Below are 9,702 nucleotides of genomic sequence, written 5' to 3'. Positions count from 1 at the left end.
TTTGTGTGTGTGTGTGTTTGTGTGTGTGTGTGTTTGTGTGTGTGTTTGTGTGTATGTGTGTGTTTGTGTGTGTATGCATGAGTGTGCATCTAAGTGTGTGTGTGTGAGAGTGTTTGTTCAATCCACTGAAATGACCACCTTGTTGAGGGTCAGTAACAGAATGGAGCAATGGCATGTCTGAGTTGACAAGCTGGAGTTTAATCCATCGCCTGCTGCCCTCGGCACTGCTTCGGGTGATATTGAGCCTTCTGCTGCTGTCAGGATGAGTGCCAACACTCTCGTCAGAAGCTCTTTGTGCAGTTCATTACACCACTTTATCTTTTACAACTTGATGGCACCAGCGTGTTTGTCGTTTCCTGGGTGGTGGTTAACGTTAAACTCTCCTTCCACCCCTTGCATTAAAATTGAGCTTCTGCGGCGATAGCACAATCCCAGCCAGTCCACCTTTTAACTATTTCTACCCTGAGCCAAGCATCTCACCTTCTAACTCTCCAAAGCCTGTGTGCCAACTCCAGGGGGGCACTGCCCACTTGTCTTTTGTTTATTCAATAGTGGGTTGTGGGCATCGCTGGCTGAGCCAACATATATTACCTGTTCCCAGTTGTGCTTGAGAGGATGGTGGTAAGCTGCCTTCTTGAACCACAGCAGTCATTGTGCTGTAGATTGACCCTTAGGGAGGGAATTCCAAGATTTTGACCCAGCGACATTGAAGAAACAACAATGTATTTCCAAGTCAGGGTGGTGAGTGGCTCAGAGGGGAACTTGAAGGTGGTGGTGTTCCCACATATCTGCTGTCCTTGTCCTTTTAGATGGAAGTGGTCGTGCGTTTGGAAGGGGCTGTCTGAGGATCTTTGGTGAGTTTCTGCAGTACATCATGTACATAGTTCACACTGCTGCTACTGAGTGTCAGTGGTGGAGGGAGTGGATGCCTGTAGATGTGGTGCCAATCAAGCGGCTGCTTTGTCCTGGATGGTGTCAAACTTCTGTTGGATCTGCACTCATCCAGGCAAGTGGGGAGTATTGTATCACATTCCTGACTTGTACCTCATACACGGTGGAGTCAGGAGGGGAGTTACTCACTGTGGTTTTCCCAGCCTCTGACCTGCTGTTGTAGCCACTGTGTTTGTGCGATGGGTCCAGTTGAGTTTCTGGTCAATGGGAAGCCCCAGGATGTTGATATTGGGGGATCCAGGGTAAGTGTGGCTCTAACTGAATTGAAGAATCTCCCAATAATTCAGGTCAAGCTAGCCTGGATGAGTGTCTGCGTACCCAACAGCTGAAAAAAATCATTGCCTGTGTTCCTATTGGACAGTGGGAGCAATGCATACCATTTAAAAGCTGCACCATGGCAACATGGCAAGATTCTCTTTCATCATGTGGCTCAATGCCACTCTATGGGTTTGAGTTCCTTATGTAGACTGGTCAGAAAGATGAAAATCTGCAGTAATGTATTCAGGCTTAAACTTTTCAACACCGATTTCTTATAAACTGACGCTAAATACTGCCATTCATCATAATCATGGATATAGTGGCCTCTGACCTGATAGAATAAGGAAACGAGAGGTCAGTTGGCTGGACAGCTGGTTTGCATTGTAGAGTGATGCCAACAGAGTGGGTTCAATTCCTGTTCTGGATGGGATTATCATGAAGGACTCACATTCTCAACCTCTCCCTTTTCCTGAAGCATGGTGGTTCTTGGGTTAAACTACCACCAGTCATTTTCTCTCTCTCTCTTTCTCTCTCTATCTCTGAGAGAGCAGCTCTATAGTTTGGTAGGACTGTGATGGCTTTAGAACATAGAACATGGAACAGTACAACACAAGAACGGGCCCTTCAGACCGCAATGTTGTGCCAAACATGGCACTGCCCATGGTCCATATCTCTCCATTCCTTGCTTATTCATGTTCCTATCTAAAAGCCCCTTAAACGCCCCTATCGTATCTTCCTCCACCACCAACCCTGGCAGCGCATTCCAGACTCCTCCCACTCTCTGTGTAAAAACCTGCCCCTCACATCTCCTTTGAACTTTCCCTCTTATCTTATATGCAGCCCTCTCAGATTAGTCACTTCAACTCTGGGAAAAAGATTCTGACCATCAACCCAACCTATTTTTATGGACTTCTGTCAAGTCACCCCTCAGCCTCCAGACAAGACAACCCTTCAGTCTCTCCTTATAGCTCATACCCACTAATCCAGGCAGCATCCTGGTAAATCTCTGCACCCTCTCCAAAGCCTCCACCTCCTTCCTGTAATGTGGTGACCAGAATTGAATGCAATACTCTAAGTATAGCCTAACCAAACTTTTATAAAGCTGCAGCATGATATCCTGACTCTTACAATAAGAAAGGACTAATCTACAGAGCAGGCTCGAGCGTCTGAATTGCTTACTCCTGTTCCTGGCTCTTAGATGACATTGTTCTTAAATTTAAACAGGCAGGAGGCTGGAAGAACACAGCAAGCCAGGCATCTTCAGGAGGTGGGGAAGACAACAAGGTGGAGAATGGTATAACCATTCCCCTGATGCTGCCTGCTTGCTGTGTTTTTCCAGCCTCTTGCTTGTCTACTTTGGATTCCAGCATCTACAACTTTTTTAAAATCTCTAACTATGTTCTGAAATTTGACATGGAAGTTAACCTGCTCCAAAGATAATTATACTTGAAAGTGCCTCTTCAAGTCAACATTAAAACAAATCATTCTGAAAAGGATGTGGTGAGCAAACACCTCAGCGTGGAGAATCTTTCTCAGGTGGCCATGGGGTGAGAGCTGAGAAGGGACAGGATGTCAAAGGCAAACTGTGGTTTTCATGTGGACCTTTGTGGTACTCACTAATAACTCTACGGGAATACATTTCACAGCAGTTCAAGAAGGCAGCCCAGACGAAGTCCTACATGGGGGTTTAACGTGTAAAATGAAAGCACATGGGATTGGGTATAGTGTATAGAGATGGATGGAAAATTGGTTAGCAGGCAAGAGATAAAGACCTGGAGTCTTCTTCTGCATGGCAGGCAATGACTAGTGGTTACTCAGGGATCGATACTGGACTCCAGTTATTATAGGGCCTTTTGCCCAAAATGTCGATTTTCCTGCTCCTCGGATGCTGCCTGACCTGCTGTGATTTCCCAGCACCACTCTAATCTTGACTCCAGCTACTACAATACATGTGAATGATTTAGATGAGGGAACTGGGTGTAATATCTCAACGTTTGCTGATGAGCCAAAGCTGGATAGGAGGGGGAGCTGTGAGGAAGTTGTGGAGATCTGGCAGTGTGATTTGCACAGCCTGAGTGAGTGGGCATATGCAGTATAATGTGGATCAATGTGAGGTTATCTGCTTTGGTAGCAAAACTAGGACGGCAGATTATTATTTGAATGGCTGTAAACTGAGAGAGGGGAGTGTTCAATAAGGAGAAAGTGAGCACCGCAGATGCTGAAGATCAGGGTCGAAAAGTGTGGTGCTGGAAAAGCACAGCAGTTCAGGCAGCATCAGAAAAGCAGGAGAGTTGACGTTTCAGGCATAAGCCCTTCATCAAGGCCTGGGTGTCTTTATTCATCAGTCACTGAAAGTGTGCACTGTCTATTTATTCCTGAAAGTTCCTTTATCCTTTATCCCTTTTCCATTCCTTTATCCCAGAAAGTGGCCACCCAGGTTGACAGTGCTGTTAAGAAGGTAAATGGTGAGTTAGGTTTTATTGGTAGGGATTGAGTTCCAGAGCCGTGATGTCATGCTGCAACTGTACACAACACTAGTGCGGCCACACTTGGAATATTGTGTACAGTTCTGGTCGTCCCATTACAGGAATGATGTGGAAGCATTGGAAAAGGTGCAGAGGAGATTTACCAGGATGTTGCCTGGTCTGGAGCGAAGGTCTTATAAGGAAAGGCTGAAGGACTTGGGTCTGTTCTCATTGGAGAGAAGAAGGCTAAGAGGGGATTTGATAGAAACATACATCAAAGGATTAGATAGGGTGGACTGTGAGACTCTTTTTGATGATGATGTCAGCTTGTACGAAGGGGCAAAGCTACAAATTGAGGGGTGAAAGGTTTTAGACAGATGCCAGAGGCCAGAGAGTGGTAAGGGCGTGCAATACTCTGCCTGCCAGTGTAGATAACTCAGCCACATTAGGGAAATTTAAACAATCCTTGGATAGACACATGGATGCTGATGGGATAGTGTAGGGGGGGATGGGTTTAGATTAGTTCACAGGTCGATGCAACATCGAGGGCCGAAGGGCCTGTTCTGGGCTGAATTGTCCTATGGTCTATGTATGTTAGCCTTCGTGATTTGAGGAACAAGGATTCTATGCTGCAATTATACAGGGCGTTGGTGAGACAACACCTGGAGTATTGTGGGCAGTTTTGGTCTCCTTATCTCAGGAAGGTTGTTCTTGCTGGAGAGGGAGGGTTCACTAAACTGATTCCTGAGATGGGAATATTGATATATGAGGAGACATTGAGTTGGTTAGGATTATACTCAATGGAGTTGGGGAGAATTTTTAGGTTCTTTACACAGAGAGTTGTGAATGCATGGAATGCGTTACTAGCTGTGGTGGTGGAGGCAGAGTCACTGGGGGACATTTAAGCGACTGCTGGACGTGCACATGGACAGCAGTGAGTTGAGGGGTGTGTAGGTTAAGTTATTATATTTTACATTAGGATTAAACCTCGGCACAACATCGTGGGCCAAAGCCTGTTGTGTGCTGTACTTTTCTATGTTCTAAAGTGAGGGGTATCTCATAGAAACCTATAGAATTCTAACAGAATTAGATGCAAGAAGGATGCTCCCAATGGTGTGGGGAGTCCAGAACCAGGGGTCATAGTTTAAGAATAAACATTTTGATGGTGTTGAAAAGCTCAACTGAGGTAAATGCAATTCTACTCACAAATGGGCAATCCTTTTAGGACTGAGGTGAGGGGAAAGTTCTTCACCCAGAGAGTGGAGAGCCTGCGGAATTCACTACAACAGAAATATGGACATGTTTTCAAGAAGGAAGTGGATTTGGTTCTTGCGGGATCAAGAGATACAGGGGGAGGGGGAGATTACGGTATTGCGATGGCTGATTATATTGAATGGAAGAGCAGGCTGGAGGAGCTGTATTGCCGACTCCTGTTCCTATCTCCTATCTATCTACTACCTTCTTCAGGGTCATGAGCCGTGGGAAATAAATGTCAGCATTAAGTGACGGTCACATCCCATGAATTAAATGCTGATGTCATGCATGAATAAATTGATGGCGGGCTGGGTGATATTACTGAGATCCAGGCTGCACTTTCAGTTGGGAAGTCTGGTCTGAGTGGATCCTGGAGATTTGTTCATGTGGCATCTCATCACATGACACTGAAGCATGTGACATTTGTTTCCCTAATGAAGAGTCATCTAGACTCGAAACATTAGCTTGCTCTGTCTCCACGGATGCTGCCTGACCTGCTTGTCATCTCCAGCATTTGTTGTTTTTTTTTAACTTTTTTTTCCCCGTTAGTGAGTAGAATTGCATTTACCTCAGTTGAACTTTTCAACACCATCAAAATGTTTACCTTCTGGTTTTGTGCCGAGCTGAAAAAAAACAATGAAGAAGAAGCGAATGATAACATTTAAGAAAAAGTAATGGTGAAAGAAAACAGACTTCTGTGATGATCCTCCAGTGGTGACTGTAATGAGAAACTCAGGCACTGATTCAGCATCAACGTAAGCTCATCGAAACTCAAGTTTGCATTCAATATTATATCCCCTCACAGTATATGACAAGTTATAAAAGTAATAAATCAAACCATAATAAAAGTCACTGACTCCCACACTCTCTGCATGAAGCCAAGATTCACAGATGTAATAGAGGAGGCAATAGATTGGTAGACTGACTGTGTGGAGTTCGCACATCCCCCCGCATCTGCATCTCTGGGTGCTCCTGTTCCCTCTGACAGTCCAATGACGTGCAGGTTAGGTGGATTGTTCATGCTAAATTGCCCATAGTGTCCAGCGAGGTGCAGGGGGCTGGGTCTGAGTGGGAAGCTCTTCGGAGAATCAGTATAGACTCAATGGGCTGAACGGCCTCTTTCCCCACTGAAGGGGCTCTGTGATTCGATTAAATGTCGGCTTGTATTGCAAAGGAATGAAGTGTAAAAATTGGGAGGTTTTGCTAGAGCTGTACAAGGCACTCGTCAGCCCACAGCTGGAATACTGTGAACAGCTTTATCCCTTGATCGAAGGGAAGGGATAGGATGTTGGAAATAGTCCAGAGAAGGTTCACTAGGCTGTTATCGGTATGGAGGAACTGCATTTCGAGGGGAGACTGAGTAGATTGAGCTTATATTTATTGGGGTTTAGAAGATTGAGGGAAACTTTATTGAAGATTCTTGGAGCATTTGACAGGGAGGTACAGAAAGGTTGTTTACCCTTGAGGAAGACACAAGAACAAGTGGGCATCAACTCAGAGTAAGGAGTCATCTAGTGAAAACAGAGATGATGAGGAAGAGTGTCTTCCCTCAGAGGGTTGTGAACTGTGGAACTCTTTACCACAGAGGGCTGTTGAGGCTGGGCCGTTAAGTACCCTCAAGATTGAGAGAGACAGATTTTTAATCAATAAGGGATCAAGCGTTATGAGGAAAAGGCAGGAAAATGGAGTTGGTGAGTATCAGATCATCTCACTGAATTGTGAAGAACATCCAATGGGCTGAATGGTCTACTTCTGCTGTAACCATCACAGTTTTTATGACCTTATGGTCAATGTCTCAAAATGGTAATACAATTGGTTGTGGGGCAAGGTTTCTTACACTTCCCTTCTACATAGAGGTTGTGCTCCATGTGATAATCCCCTTTCCAATGGCATTAGTTTGAAAATCTAGCTTTGTTGCTCAACATTTATTGGTGATTGCTGCTGAAAATGTGTTGCTGGAAAAGCGCAGCAGGTCAGGCAGCATCCAAGGAACAGGAGAATTGACGTTTCAGGCATGAGCCCTTCTTCAGGAATGAAGAAGGGCTCATGCCCGAAGATTCATTCCTGAAGAAGGGCTCATGCCCGAAACGTCGATTCTCCTGCTCCTTGGATGCTGCCTGACCTGCTGCGCTTTTCCAGCAACACATTTTTCAGCTCTGATCTCCAGCATCTGCAGTCCTCACTTTCTCCTCGAATATATTGGTGATTGACTTGATAGTCCATGCATAGAACATAGAACATAGAAAAATACAGCACAGAACAGGCCCTTTGGCCCACGATGTTGTGCCGAGATTTAATCCTAATGTAAAATATAGTAACTTAACCTACACACCCCTCAACTCACTGCTGTCCATGTGCATGTCCAGCAGTCGCTTAAATGTCCCCAGTGACTCTGCCTCCACCACCACTGCTGGCAACGCATTCCATGCATTCACTACCCTCTGCATAAAGAACCTACCTCTGACGTCTCCTTTATACCTTCCTCCTAATACTTTCAAACTATTACTCCTTTCAGTCCTGCCCTGGGGAAAAGTCTCTGGCTATTGACTCTATCTATTCCTCTCATTGTTTTGTACACCTTGATCAGGTCTCCTCTCTTCCTCCTTCTCTCCAGAGAGAAAAGTCTGAGCTTATTCAACCTTTCTTCCTAAGGCAAGCCCTCCAGTCCAGGCAGCATCCTGGTAAACCTTCTTTGCACCCTCTCCAAAGCCTCTGTATCTTTCCTATAGTAGGGCGACCAGAACTGGACACAATATTCCAAGTATGGTCTCACCACCTATATTCAGCATTCGAGTTTGACCTTCCAAAATGCATCACTTCACATTTATCCAGGTTGAACTCCATCTGCCATTTCTCAGCCCAGCTCTGCATCCTGTCTATGTCGTGCTGCAGCCTGCAGTAGCCCTCTATACTATCGATAACATCTCCAACCTTTGTGTCATCTGCAAATTTACTAACCCACCCCTCAACCTCCTCATCTCAGTCATTTATAAAAACTACAAAGAGCAGAGGCCCAAGAACAGAGCCCTGCAGGACCCCACTCAACACTGTCCTCCAGGCAGAATACTTTCCATCTACAACCACTCTCTGCCTTCTGTCAGACAGCCAATTCTGAATCCAGGGAGTCAAATCTCCCTGTATCCCATACTTCCTGACTTTTTGAATGAGCCTACCATGGGGAACCCTATCAAATGCCTTGCTGAATGATGTGTTTCAGTGGATCATTTGAGCAGGAATTGATTAGATTAGATTCCTTACAGTATGGAGGTCCACATCAACCATCCAAGGAGTAACCCATCCAGAATCACTTTCCCTACATTTTACTTTTGACGAATGCACCTAACACTACGGGCATTTTAGCATGGCCAATTCACCTGACCTGCACATCCTTGGACTGTGGGAGAAACCGGAGCACTCGGAGGAAACCCACACAGACACGAGGAGAACGTGCACACTCCACACAGACAGTTGCCCGAGGCTGGAATTGGACCTGGGTGCCTGAAGCTGTGAGACTGCAGCGTTAACCACTGTACCACCCAAAATTTGTTAGGTGATGATTATTAGGTGTTGATGTGAGATGGAACACTCTAGTTAGCACACATAGTTTGTATTCTGTGGTCAGACACTATTCATTCTGGTATGCTGAAAAAACTGAAAAAGTGCTCATCGTGTCCAATATGGTTAAGTTGTCAAACAATGAAAAATTTGGGGAATGAATCAGTCACAGGGAATTAAGGGAAATGAGGGTTTCAACTAGTAAAGTTATATGTTGATAGTTCACAGTTTTGTTTACGTGTAACTAGAACATAGTTATTTGCAATAAACAGTAGTTTTGTCAAGTATAGGATCATGGTCAGTGTTTTCTGTTAACCTGACTCAATCAGATGGTAAGTTGGAAACACAATGTACTTTGACTGAGTCAGGTTAACTTCTGTAGCAGCCCCAGGAGAAGTGGAGCTTGAGAATCAGCCCAATCCTGTTAACACTTCTCTTGCTGCCTTTGTGATGGTGGTGTTGTTGTACCCTCTTGTTGGTCACCTGTGTTTCATCCTAGGGTCTGGCTTGACCTTTGGGACCAGGTTTCCTGCATATGAGTGACCAGTGTCGCTTGATGCCAAAAGCTTTATAGATGTCACATTAAGTTGGACAGCTTTTGGTTAGGTCTGACAAACTGCACCTGTTACAGAATTGCTGGTCTGGTACATTTTGTTGACCGCAGCAATAGCATAGGCTTTGGGAGGTTGGCTAGCTCAGTTGGCTGAATGGCTGGTTTACAATGCGATGGGTTCAATTCCTGCACCAGCTGAGGTCACCATGAAGGTCCTATCTTTCTCAACATCCCCCTCCTTATCTGAGGTGAGGTGTGCCTTAGGTTAAACCACCAGCCTCTCTTCTTAAACCTCAAACATTCCAGTAGGTTACCCCGGCCTCTGGAACTGTTCGGACACCATCAGCCATGCGGCTGGAGCAGCCACCATTCCCACGCTGATTGATGATGTCACTTCCGCCCCCATCATGGCCACTTCCACAGCCACTTCTGCCCCTCACAATTCCTCATGCACCACACGTGACATCACTTCCGCCCCCACATCATTGCTGATGTCACACGCTCAGTGACTTTCACACCCCCCCCACTGCCGTGTTCTGCCACCACTTGCGCCCCCACCAGCGCCACTCACCTGCATTCTGCTGACACACCCCCCACAGGTCCCTCTGTCACCATCCCCCCCCCCAGTACCCTGCCGCGAACACTACCCCTCCTCATGACTCCACA

Source organism: Chiloscyllium plagiosum, chromosome 2 (assembly GCF_004010195.1).
Source record: "Chiloscyllium plagiosum isolate BGI_BamShark_2017 chromosome 2, ASM401019v2, whole genome shotgun sequence".
Classification (NCBI taxonomy): domain Eukaryota; kingdom Metazoa; phylum Chordata; class Chondrichthyes; order Orectolobiformes; family Hemiscylliidae; genus Chiloscyllium; species Chiloscyllium plagiosum.
This window is presented reverse-complemented; position numbering follows the sequence as displayed.